Source organism: Bufo gargarizans, chromosome 5, assembly GCF_014858855.1.
Source record: "Bufo gargarizans isolate SCDJY-AF-19 chromosome 5, ASM1485885v1, whole genome shotgun sequence".
Taxonomy (NCBI): domain Eukaryota; kingdom Metazoa; phylum Chordata; class Amphibia; order Anura; family Bufonidae; genus Bufo; species Bufo gargarizans.
In genome coordinates, this window is record NC_058084.1 from 240,507,005 (window position 1) to 240,520,746 (window position 13,742).

The 13,742-nt window shown below is 44.2% G+C and overlaps 1 protein-coding gene across 3 annotated transcripts in view; it reads left to right on the forward strand.

Annotated features, from left to right (window-relative positions):
- The window catches only part of SLC12A7 (solute carrier family 12 member 7), a 377,772-nt gene that overhangs the window by 112,877 nt on the left and 251,153 nt on the right, over positions 1-13,742 (forward strand). The window contains exon 1 of one of the 3 annotated variants that reach the window (XM_044293098.1): positions 105-139. The exons of the other annotated variants lie outside the window; for them this stretch is intronic. The gene's annotated coding sequence lies outside the window, so the exon portion shown is untranslated. Of the gene's footprint in view, positions 1-104; positions 140-13,742 lie in introns of those variants that run through there. 3 annotated transcript variants of the gene reach the window in all.

A 13,742-nucleotide genomic window follows, 5' to 3' on the forward strand; every position in this document is an offset into this window, starting at 1 on the left:
TGTGGAAGCTTTGAAGTGCCCTTCAGTCAGGAGCCCACCTGGCCGGGTGACGTCACGCTCAGGCCACGCCCCGGCCGCCAGTCGCACAGAAGCTGTGAGGGAGAGCGGCGGCTCCTGGCATCGCTGAGACCTTCTGAAAGTCAGTGCCAAGTTACATAGGAAGGTGTAGATTAGCGGCTGGCTGGGGGTGAGCCAGACTGTCATTACCGACAGTATGCTCCCTCCGGGTCACCCATGGGACATTTTTTGCGGTCCGCGGAACAGGAGGCCCATTATAGAAATGCCTATCCTTGTCTGCAAAACGGACAAGAATAGGACATGCTTCATCATTTTTGCGGGGCCACGGAACTGAGCAATGAATGGTTCCGTATACGGACCGTATACAGAATCAAAATACGACGCGTATACGGAATGCAAAATAGTGTGCATGAGCCCTAACAGTGTCGCTCACAGATCCCTCCCCCATAACACTCTCATCCACAGATCCCTCTCCCCCATAAGTCTCATCCACAGATCCCTCTCCCCCATAAGTGTCATCCACAGATCCCTCTCCCCCATAAGTGTCATCCACAGATCCCTCTCCCCCATAAGTGTCATCCACAGATCCCTCTCCCCCCATAAGTGTCATCCACAGATCCCTCTCCCCCATAAGTGTCATCCACAGATCCCTCTCCCCCATAAGTGTCATCCACAGATCCCTCTCCCCCATAAGTGTCATCCACAGATCCCTCTCCCCCATAAGTGTCATCCACAGATCCCTCTCCCCCATAAGTGTCATCCACAGATCCCTCTCCCCCATAAGTGTCATCCACAGATCCCTCTCCCCCATAAGTGTCATCCACAGATCCCTCCCCCCCATAAGTGTCATCCACAGATCCCTCCCCCCATAAGTGTCATCCACAGATCCCTCCCCCCATAAGTGTCATCCACAGATCCCTCCCCCCCCCATAACAGTGTCATCCACAGATCCCTTCCCCCCCCCATAACAGTGTCATCCACAGATCCCTTCCCCCCCATAACAGTGTCATCCACAGATCCCTTCCCCCCCATAACAGTGTCATCCACAGATCCCTTCCCCCCCCATAACAGTGTCATCCACAGATCCCTTCCCCCCCATAACAGTGTCATCCACAGATCCCTTCCCCCCATAACAGTGTCATCCACAGATCCCTTCCCCCCATAACAGTGTCACCCATATTTTTTTTCTTATTTTTCTCCTAAAAAACCTAGGTGCGTCTTATAGTGCGAAAAATACGGTGATATAAAAAAAATCTACCAAAATAGTGAAATTTTATTGAAAATTTGAAAAATTGCTTCTAAAATTCTCAGCCTTCTAACGTCCTAAAAAATAAAATTACATTTATAAAATGATGCCAACATAAAGTAGACATATGGGGAATGTTAAGTAATAAATATTATATGAGGTATCACTTTCTGTTTTAAAAGCAGAGAAATAGAAATTTTGAAAATTGAGAATTTTTCAAAATGTGTTTTTTTTTCCTCCCCCATAAAAAAAGGTGAAATACAGGGAGTGCAGAATTATTAGGCAAGTTGTATTTTTGAGGATTAATTTTATTATTGAACAACAACCATGTTCTCAATGAACCCAAAAAACTAGAAGTAGCTTTTAGTTTGTTTTTAGTTTTAGCTATTTTAGGGGGATATTTGTGTGTGCAGGTGACTATTACTGTGCATAATTATTAGGCAACTTTAAAAACAAATATATACCCATTTCAATTATTTATTTTTACCAGTGAAACCAATATAACATCTCAACATTCACAAATATACATTTCTGACATTCAAAAACAAAACAAAAACAAATCAGTGACCAATATGGCCACCTTTCTTTGCAAGGACACTCAAAAGCCTGCCATCCATGGATTCTGTCAGTGTTTTGATCTGTTCACCATCAACATTGCGTGCAGCAGCAACCACAGCCTCCCAGACACTGTTCAGAGAGGTGTACTGTTTTCCCTCCTTGTAAATCTCACATTTGATGATGGACCACAGGTTCTCAATGGGGTTCAGATCAGGTGAACAAGGAGGCCATGTCATTAGATTTTCTTCTTTTATACCCTTTCTTGCCAGCCACGCTGTGGAGTACTTGGACGCATGTGATGGAGCATTGTTCTGCATGAAAATCATGTTTTTCTTACCTTGCAGACTTCTTCCTGTACCACTGCTTGAAGAAGGTGTCTTCCAGAAACTGGCAGTAGGACTGGGAGTTGAGCTTGACTCCATCCTCAACCCAAAAAGGCCCCACAAGCTCATCTTTGATGATACCAGCCCAAACCAGTACTCCACCTCCACCTTGCTGGCGTCTGAGTCAGACTGGAGCTCTCTGCCCTTTACCAATCCAGCCATCTGGCCCATCAAGACTCACTCTCATTTCATCAGTCCATAAAACCTTAGAAAAATCAGTCTTGAGATATTTCTTGTCCCAGTCTTGACGTTTCAGCTTGTGTGTCTTGTTCAGTGGTGGTCGTCTTTCAGCCTTTCTTACCTTGGCCAAGTCTCTGAGTATTGCACACCTTGTGCTTTTGGGCACTCCAGTGATGTTGCAGCTCTGAAATATGGCCAAACTGGTGGCAAGTGGCATCTTGGCAGCTGCACGCTTGACTTTTCTCAGTTCATGGGCAGTTATTTTGCGCCTTGGTTTTTCCACAGGCTTCTTGCGACCCTGTTGACTATTTTGAATGAAACGCTTGATTGTTCGATGATCACGCTTCAGAAGCTTTGCAATTTTAAGAGTGCTGCATCCCTCTGCAAGATATCTCACTATTTTTGCCTTTTCTGAGCCTGTCAAGTCCTTCTTTTGACCCATTTTGCCAAAGGAAAGGAAGTTGCCTAATAATTATGCACACCTGATATAGGGTGTTGATGTCATTAGACCACACCCCTTCTCATTACAGAGATGCACATCACCTAATATGCTTAATTGGTAGTAGGCTTTCGAGCCTATACAGCTTGGAGTAAGACAACATGCATAAAGAGGATGATGTGGTCAAAATACTCATTTGCCTAATAATTCTGCACTCCCTGTATATAGACTTAAATTTGTGACTATCATGAAGTACAATGTTTCACAAGAAAACAATCTCAGAATGGCTTGGATAAGTAAAAGTGTTCCAAAGCTATTACCACATAAAGTGACGCGTGTCAGATTTGCAAAAATCAGCCAGTGATTTAAGGTGAAAAGTGTCTCGGTACTAAAAGGTTAAAGGAGCTGCAGGAATTTCTGGCAAGTACTAGTTGTGTACTGCATGTGGCAATAATCTTCAGTATTCTTCATGTCTGGGCTTTGGAATAGGGTGGCAAGGCTGAAGCCTTTTCTTAGGTTACTTTCACACTGGCATTTTGGCTTTCGGTTTCTGCGATCCGTTCAGGGCTCTCACAAGCTGTCCAAAATGGATCAGTTTTGCCCTAATGCATTCTGAATGGAAAAGGGTCTGCTCAGAATGCATCAGTTTGCCACCATTCCGCTCTGGAGATGACACCAAAGCGCTGCTTCCAGCGTTTTGCTGTCCGCTGACGAAGAGGAGCCAAACAAATCCATCTTGAGCCACAATGTAAGTCAATGGGACGGATCCATTTTCTCTGACATAATCTGACATAGAAAACTGATCCGACTTTCAGTGGTGTTCATGACGGATCAGTCATGGCTATAGAACACATAATACAACCGAATCTGTTCATGACGGTGAATGAATGTGGTTGTATTATTGTAACGGAGCGTTTCTGCAGATCAATGATGGATCCACAAAAACCGCTAGTGGGAAAGTAGCCTAACAAAGAAAAACATCCAAACCGTGCTGTGTTTTGCCAAAACCTACATCAAGTCTGCCAGAAGCATGTAGGAAAACGTATTATGGTCAGATGAGACCATGGTTGACCTTTTGGCCATCATTTTAAAAGGTATGTTTGTCGCAAAGCCAACTCTGTGCATCACCCAAGGAACACCAGTGATCACGCTTCTGGGCTGTTTTTCTGCAGCTGGAACTGGGGCCTTAGTTAAGCTACAGGGAATTATGAATAGAGATGAGCGAAACAAAATTTGTTTGCGTTATGGATTCGTTACCACGGACCATAACACAATTCTATGACGGAATGCCTTTAGAGGCATTCGGTTATTCATTCTGTCATAATAGGAGTCTATGGGCTGCAAAACAGATCCTTTTTGTAGCCCATAGACTTTAATTATGACGGAATAAATAACGGAATGCTTCCAAAGGCATTGCGTTATGCATTCCATCACAGAATTGAGTTATGGTCCATGGTAACAGAATCCATAACGCAATTCTGGTTTTACCAGTAAACTAATCGCAAATGAATTTCAACATATGAAGTTTGCTCATCTCTAATTATGAACAGTTCCACATATCAGTCCATTTTGGAACAAAACCTTCAGGTCTCTGCTACAGAGCTGAAGAGAAATGTCACCTTTCAGCATGACGACGACCCAAAGCCTACCTCTACATCAACAAAGGAATGACTTCGACAGAAGATCAAAGTTTTGAAAAGGCCCAGACCTGAATCTACTTGAAAATCTTGACCTGAAGAGAGCTGTACACAGGAGATGCCCTCACAGACTGACAGATTTGGATCGCTTTTTGCAAGTAAGCGCGAGCGAAGATTGCCAAGTCAAGATGGGCCATGTTGATTGACCTCTACCTAAAAACATCTGAATGCTGTCGTTTTCAAAGGGTACATCAGCAAAGTATTGATTTAAGGGTGTGCATAATTATGCAACCACATTATTTTAGTTCTTTATTTTTATTTTTCCACCCTAAGTTTGTTTTTCAATTGAATTGCACAGATAAGTGACATTAAATACGGAAGAAGTTCTGAAATGATTCTTCTTGGTCTGATTTTTTTTTTTTTACATGACAAAAACCTGCCACTATAATGCCCTCTGCAGTGCTCACAGTATAAAGACAACTTTGGTGAGGTGATAAGTTTAAGACTCAGTAGGAGACACAGAATGGCGGCATATATATATTCACAATTGTCTGCTACTTTGTATCACAGCAGCAGAAAGAGAGACTCTCTAAGTTGCACCACTGCTAGTGCGCCCACACCGGCACTTCTAATATCAGAGTAGTATTCACTTCTATTTGTTATTTGCCTTGCTGTGCCCCTATACTGTATTATTAAAATGCCTAACTAACACTGCCCCCCATACAATACGTGTGCCACATCTGTTGAACCCATGATCATATTGGTAACCCATGTCGTCTTTGAAGGGGATTGATGAAAGCTAAGCACCAATCTATCCTCTGGAGTCTGTAGGTTTCCCCCCAGTCCATAAGTCACAAAGGGGTACTCCCCACCAGGTGTCCAGTGTCAGGGTCCTTTCTGAGCATTTCCTAGGATTTTTCAAGGATCCCCCTGATCTTCTTGCGAGAAGGATCAAAGGTGCTAATGATGCATACAGTGTGATTCCCTCCAGGTCTATGATTGGGGTTCATGAGACCCTCTTTACTGCATGTCAGTTCATGTTGATATACTGTATTTATAACCTGCTGTAGGTATCCCCATCTGAACAGCCAGTCTCGCAGATCCCTCGCTGTCATCCTGAAGTTACGCCGGGCTCTAAGGTATTGCCCCCCTAACTTGCTCCGAAAAGCTGTAGTGTGCTAGCTTTTCTAGCATAAGACTGTCTGCATTTTTCATGCAGAAAATCTGAGTAGTAATGCTTCCTGTCTCATCTTGTCCCTCCTAGTAAGTAGAAAATGGTCACTTCTGATAAGTCAGGGCTTTCCAAATCTTTACGTATATTTCAGGTGACCCAGTGGATTCTCTCTGTTAATTTTGGATACTCTTCAGTAGGGCTACATAAGAACATGGGCGGGGTTCAGTACATTAAATGTTCAGATTTTTACACTTAACCACTTCAACCCCGCTAGCTGAAACCCCCTTCATGACCAGAGCACTTTTTACACTTCGGCACTACACTACTTTCACCGTTTATCGCTCGGTCATGCAACTTACCACCCAAATGAATTTTACCTCCTTTTCTTCTCGCTAATAGAGCTTTCATTGGGTGGTATTTTATTGCTGCTGACATTTTTACTTTTTTTGTTATTAATCGAAATGTAACGATTTTTTTGCAAAAAAATGACATTTTTCACTTTCAGCTGTAAAATTTTGCAAAAAAAACAACATCCATATATAAATTTTTTGCTAAATTTATAGTTCTACATGTCTTTGATAAAAAAAAAAAAAATGTTTGGGCAAAAAAAAAAATGCTTTGGGTAAAAGTTATAGCGTTTACAAACTATGGTACAAAAATGTGAATTTCCGCTTTTTGAAGCAGCTCTGACTTTCTGAGCACCTGTCATGATTCCTGAGGTTCTACAATGCCCAGACAGTAGAAAAACCCCACAAATGACCCCATTTCGGAAAGTTGACACCCTAAGGTATTCGCTGATGGGCATAGTGAGTTCATAGAACTTTTTATTTTTTGTCACAAGTTAGCGGAAAATGATGATGATTTTATTTATTTTATTTTTTTCTTACAAAGTCTCATATTCCACTAACTTGCGACAAAAAATAAAAAATTCTAGGAACTCGCCATGCCCCTCACGGAATACCTTGGGGTGTCTTCTTTCCAAAATGGGGTCACTTGTGGGGTAGTTATACTGCCCTGGCAATTTAGGGGCCCAAATGTGTGAGAAGTAGTTTGCAATCGAAATGTGTACAAAATGACCGGTGAAATCCGAAAGGTGCTCTTTGGAATGTGTGCCCCTTTGCCCACCTTGGCTGCAAAAAAGTGTCACACATGTGGTATCGCCGTACTCAGGAGAAGTTGGGGAATGTATTTTGGCGTGCCATTTTACATATAGCCATGCTGGGTGAGAGAAATATCTTGGCAAAAGACAACTTTTCCTATTTTTTTATACAAAGTTGGCATTTGACCAAGATATTTTTCTCACCCAGCATGGGTATATGTAAAATGACACCCCAAAACACATTCCCCAACTTCTCCTGAGTACGGCGATACCAGATGTGTGACACTTTTTTGCAGCCAAGGTGGGCAAAGGGGCACATATTCCAAAGTGCACCTTTCGGATTTCGCAGGCCATTTTTTACACATTTTGATTGCAAGGTACTTCTTACACATTTGGGCCCCTAAATTGCCAGGGCAGTATAACTACGCAACAAGTGACCCCATTTTGGAAAGAAGACACCCCAAGGTATTCCGTGAGGGGCACGGCGAGTTCCTAGAATTTTTTATTTTTTGTCGCAAGTTACTGGAATATGAGACTTTGTAAGGAAAAAAGAAAAAAAAAGAAAAATCATCATTTTCCGCTAACTTGTGACAAAAAATAAAAAATTCTAGGAACTCGCCGTGCCCCTCACGGAATACCTTGGGGTGTCTTCTTTCCAAAATGGGGTCACTTGTGGCGTAGTTATACTGCCCTGGCAATTTAGGGGCCCAAATGTGTAAGAAGTACCTTGCAATCAAAATCTGTAAAAAATGGCCTGTGAAATCCGAAAGGTGCACTTTGGAATATGTGCCCCTTTGCCCACCTTGGCTGCAAAAAAGTGTCACACATCTGGTATCGCCGTACTCCGGAGAAGTTGGGGAATGTACTTTAGCGTGCCATTTTACATATAACCATGCTGGGTGAGAGAAATATCTCGGCAAAAGATAACTTTTCCCATTTTTTTATACAAAGTTAGCATTTGACCAAGATATTTTTCTCACCCAGCATGGGTATATGTAAAATGACACCCCAAAACACATTGCTCAACTTCTCCTGAGTACGGCGATACCACATGTGTGACACCTTTTTTGCAGCCTAGATGCGCAAAGGGGCCCAAATTCCTTTTAGGAGGGCATTTTTAGACATTTGGATCCCAGACTTCTTCTCACACTTTCGGGCCCCTAAAAAGCCAGGGCAGTATAAATACCCCACATGTGACCCCACTTTGGAAAGAAGACACCCCAAGGTATTCAATGAGGGGCCTGGCGAGTTCCTAGAAATTTTTTTTTTTTGCATAAGTTAGCGGATATTGATTTTTTTTATTTTTTATTTTTCTCACAAAGTCTCACTTTCCGCTAACTTAGGACAAAAATGTCAATCTTTCATGGACTCAATATGCCCCTCAGCGAATACCTTGGGGTGTCTTCTTTCCAAAGTGGGGTCACATGTGGGGTATTTATACTGCCCTGGCTTTTTAGGGGCCCTAAAGCGTGAGAAGAAGTCTGGAATATAAATGTCTAAAAATGTTTACGCATTTGGATTCCGTGAGGGGTATGGTGAGTTCATGTGAGATTTTATTTTTTGACACAAGTTAGTGGAATATGAGACTTAGTAAGAAAAAACAAAAACAAACAAAAAATTTCCGCTAACTTGTGCCCAAAAAAATGTCTGAATGGAGCCTTACCAGGGGGGTGATCAATGACAGGGGGGTGATCACCCATATAGACTCCCTGATCACCCCCCTGTCATTGATCACCCCCCTGGTAAGGCTCCATTCAGACGTCCGTATAATTTTTACGGATCCATGGATTGGATCCGCAAAACACATGCGGACGTCTGAATGGAGCCTTACAGGGGGGTGATCAATGACAGGGGGGTGATCAATGACAGGGGGGTGATCACCCATATAGACTCCCTGATCACCCCCCTGTCATTGATCACCCCCCTGTAAGGCTCCATTCAGACGTCCGTATGATTTTTACGGATCCATGGATACATGGATCGGATCCGCAAAACACATGCGGACGTCTGAATGGAGCCTTACAGGGAGGTTATCAATGACAGGGGGTGATCAGGGTGATCACCCCCCTGTCACTGATCACCCCCCCTGTAAGGCTCCATTCAGACGTCCGCATGATTTTTACGGATCCATGGATTGGATCCACAAAACACATGCGGACGTCTGAATGGAGCCTTACAGGGGGATGATCAATGACAGGGGGGTGATCAGGGAGTGTATATGGGTGATCACCCGCCTGTCATTGATCACCCCCCTGTAAGGCTCCATTCAGACGTCCGCATGTGTTTTGCGGATCCGATCCATGTATCCATGGATCCGTAAAAATCATACGGACGTCTGAACAGAGCCTGACAGGGGGGTGATCAGGGAGTTTATATGGGGTGATCAGGGGTTCATAAAGGGTTAATAAGTGACGGGGGGGGTGTAGTGTAGTGTAGTGTTTGGTGCGACTTTACTGACCTACCTGTGTCCTCTGGTGGTCGATCCTAACAAAAGGGACCACCAGAGGACCAGGTAGGAGGTATATTAGACGCTGTTATGAAAACAGCGTCTAATATACCTGTTAGGGGTTAAAAAATTCGGATCTCCAGCCTGCCAGCGAGCGATCGCCGCTGGCAGGCTGGAGATCCACTCGCTTACCTTCCGTTCCTGTGAGCGCGCGCGCCTGTGTGCGCGCGTTCACAGGAAATCCCGGCCCTCGCGAGATGACGCATATATGCGTGACTCTGCGCAGGGCCGCCACCTCCGGACCGCACATCTGCGGTAGGCGGTCCGGAGGTGGTTAAAGGGGTTGTCCGGGTTCAGAGCTGAATCCGGAAATACTCTTAATTTCATCCAGGCAGCCCCCCTGAGGCTATCTGAGCATATTATTTTCCGATGCACTGCCTTGCCCTGCGCTAAATCGCACAGGGCAAGGTCTCTTTTGTTTTCAATAACACACTGCCGGGTGGAAACTTCTGCCCGGCAGTGTGTTCGGTGATGTCACCGGCTCTGATGGGCAGGCTTTGGTGCTGCCCTAGGCGTTTTACTGGCTAGGGAAGCGCTAAATCCTGCCAATCAGTGCCAGTGACGTCACGGGCTTCCTGGCAGCCCCATGGAGAGCCCTGGTACGTCACCGGATGTCCAAAAAATGCCGTTGCCCTGCGCTATTTAGTCAAGTCAGGAGGTCTGCCGGGGATAAAATGAAGGTATGTCCGGATACAGCTCTGAACCCGGACAACCCCTTTTCAGTACCCTGTTTGGTGTATTAGAGGTTTATTAGGATGTTTAGTAAAGTTAAACCTTCTCCCTTGTCTAGATTTCTTCCCTGGTACTTGGCGTTTTCCAGGAATTTTATACTGATGACCTATCCTCAGGATAGGTCATCAGTATCTGATCAGTGGGTGTCTGACACTCTCTGAATCCCTCCCATCTTTTTAAGAAGGAGCCTGCGCTCCTGGGAGCTCCACTACCATCTCGCAGCTCACCAAGCACGGCGCCATACATTGTTTGGCGGCTGTGCTTGGTATTGCGCTCAGCCCCATTCATTTCTAGGGGGCTGAGCTGTTTCTAGGCCACGTGACAGATGAACATTTCATCACTGGCCTAGGAAGAGCTGAGAGAAGGCTGTGCACTACGGCCTTCTCAAAGAGCTGATCTGCAGGGTTCCCAGATTTCAGACCCCCACCGATCAGATACTTATGACCTATCCATCGGTATTAAAGTCTCAAAAAATCTCTCTACATTTTATCCAAACTATCTTGAATGATGGTTTGAACCTATTGAGAATGTTCTTGCTTACATAACCGCTTTTTTGGTGGCCATTGGCCTGCCAGGAGGGTAGGTGAGATTAGCTCCCTCTCTACATTTCCGTATTAAACTAATTTTAGATGATCGTGATAATCAGATCTAATCTGGTCTTCCTTCCTCAAGTAATACCCTTCCTTCATAGGTCTTAAATGTCAAAATCCAAAGAAATTGCAATTTTGGGAGGTTAGGAGATGCCTGATTACCGTAGTTCCCTAAATTCTAATAGGGATTGGAGTAGATCTTCCTGTTGTTTTTTTATCCAGTTTCAGGGTCATAACAGGGAGGATAAAGTCTATCGTAGGACATTTGTTAGATGGATTCTTAGGGGCATATTTTAGTCCTGTCTTCAGCCATCATTCTACCAGGGCATTTTCTACCAATTGGGCTGAGCGAGCCTACGCCAGAGCTGACCAGATTTGTAGAGCCACAACTTTAGGCTACTTTCACACCAGCGTTAATATTTTCCGGTATTGAGATCAGTCATAGGGTCTCAATACTGGGAAAAAAAAAACGGATCTAGTAAACCGCTAGTGTGAAAGTAGCCTAAGGCCCCTTTCACACGGGCGAGTTTTCGTGCGGGTGCAATGCGTGAGGTGAATGTATTAAACCCGCACTGAATCCTGACCCATTCATTTCTATGGGGCTGTGCACATGAGCGGTGATTTTCACGCATCACTTGTGCGTTGAGTGAAAATCGCAGCCTGCTCTATATTGTGCGATTTTTCACGCGACGCAGGCCCCATAGAAGTGAATGGGGTGCGTAAAAATCGCGTAGCATCTGCAAGCAAGTGCGGATGCGGTGCGATTTTCACGCATGGTTGCTAGGTGACAGTCTATTCACTGTATTATTTTCCCTTATAACATGGTTATAAGGGAAAATAATAGCATTCTGAATACAGAATGCATAGTATAATAGGGCTGGAGGGGTTAAAAAAAAAAAAAAAAAAAAAGTGAACTCACCTTCTCCTCTTGATCGCGTAGTTCCCGGTCTCTTTACTTCTTGAATGAGCTGTGGGCTAAAGGACCTGTTGTGACGTCAGATCACATGGTCCATCACCGTGGTGATGGAGCATGTGATCTGACGTCACCACAGGTCCTTTAGCCCACAGCTCATTCAAGAAGTAAAGAGACCGGGAACTACGCGATCAAGAGGAGAAGGTGAGTTAACTTTTTTTTTTTTTTTTTTTAACCCCTCCAGACCTATTTTACTATGCATTCTGTATTCAGAATGCTATTATTTACCCTTATAACCATGTTATAAGGGAAAATAATACACTCTACAGAACACCGATCCCAGACCCGAACTTCTGTGAAGAAGTTCCGGTTTGGGTACCAAACATGCGCGATTTTTATCACGCGAGTGCAAAACGCTTTACAATGTTTTGCACTCGCACGGAAAAATCGCACATTTTCCCGCAACGCACCCGCCTCTTATCCGGGCAAAAAAACTGATGCCCGTGTGAAAGAGGCCTAATACTTTCTTTAAACAACGCATACTGGATCTGGGCAGTAATGAACAGCCAGCAGAAATATTATTTAGGAAGTTGTTCCAGTCTAATTTTATTTTCTATGCAAAAACCCTATAACAGGGGAAAGAAAATAAGCAGGACTCAAAAACTTGTATATAAAAAATGCTACGTTCTTTATTGGAGCATATATAAATAAATATGTAGACCTAAATCATGAAAAATGTAGAGAAAAACATCAAGATATGGAAAAATGTCCACAAATGCCATACAGAGTATGGATCCCAAAGCACCCACATAGCTCCCACAAAAGATGGAAATACATGAACATAACACAAAGGTAGGCAATCCTGTACCAATCAAAATAATATTGGGAAATAATGATGTCAGGTCTACATAGCAAACCTAATGCTACAGAGGGGATGAAGTTACATACCCACTTTGTTCTCCATGTATCAGACCAATATACCTGACAAAGGATGCTGGTAGTCGCTGACACATTCCCTTGTCTAATCAGGAATGTGCCAGTCATTAGCAGTGTAATTGATCTAGGGGGCGAACAAGCAGTAAGGAGCAACAGCAAAAATATTTTACAACGATTATTTTGTGTAATTGAGCGTTTTTTGAACATGAAAGGCTTGCTAAATTATTGCTTGCTGCCCATTCAGGAAGAAATATCTGCCTGTCTACTAGGCCTCCTGCACACGACCGTAGGTGTCCCATTGCCGTATTGCGGACCACATTTGCGGATCCACAATACACGGGCACCGTTCCGTGTTCATTCCGCATCCTGGATGCGGACGCATTCCCTTCAATGGGTCCGCAAATCCGGAGATACGGAACGGCACCCTACCGAGTGCTACTGTGGGGTTTCGTCCTGTACTTCCGTTCTACAAAAAGATAGAACATATCCTATCTTTTTGCAGAATGGACGGATCACGGACCCATTCACTTTCCGCTGCGGCTTCCCCACGGTCTGTATTCATGCATTGCGGGCCTCAGCACGGCAACGTGGTGCACACGCTGATAAAACTCTGACCCATTCATTTCTATGGGACCAAGGCCACCAGAGAGGCCTGCACTTTTTAGTATATTTTGCAAGCACAACCACGGCTGCTGGATTGCATGGTGGTCGTAACCATGTAAATGAGTAGTGTTATGAGATGGAAAAATGAATAAAGCCAGCAAAGGAGGCAATATGGACAGTCGCAATGCATTAGTAAGTGCCTTGTATTAACTTTCTCTACATGATAAATGCCATTTGCTAAAGTGAGACAACCCATTTAATTAACGTGTGGCAGATTTGTTGCCCCTGGAAATTTGTTACATTCATCTGAATGGAGATCATTTTTAGAGCTTTTTCATGGACTTCTGCAAACACCATTAACTTAGGCTACTTTCACACTTGCGTTCGGGGCTCCGCTTGTGAGTTCCGTTTAAAGGCTCTCACAAGCGGCCCCGAACGGATCTGTCCAGCCCTAATGCATTCTGAGTGGATGCGTTCCGCTCAGAATGCATCAGTCTGGCAGCGTTTGGGCTCCGCTCCGCTCAGCAGACGGACACCTGAACGCTGCTTGCAGCGTTCGGGTGTCCGCCTGGCCGTGCGGAGGCAAACGGATCCGTCCAGACATACATTGGAAGTCAATGGGGACGGATCCGTTTGAATTTGACACTATATGGCTCAATTTTCAAACGGATCCGTCCCCCATTGACTTTCAGTGTAAAGTCAAAACGGATCCGTTTGCATTATCATGA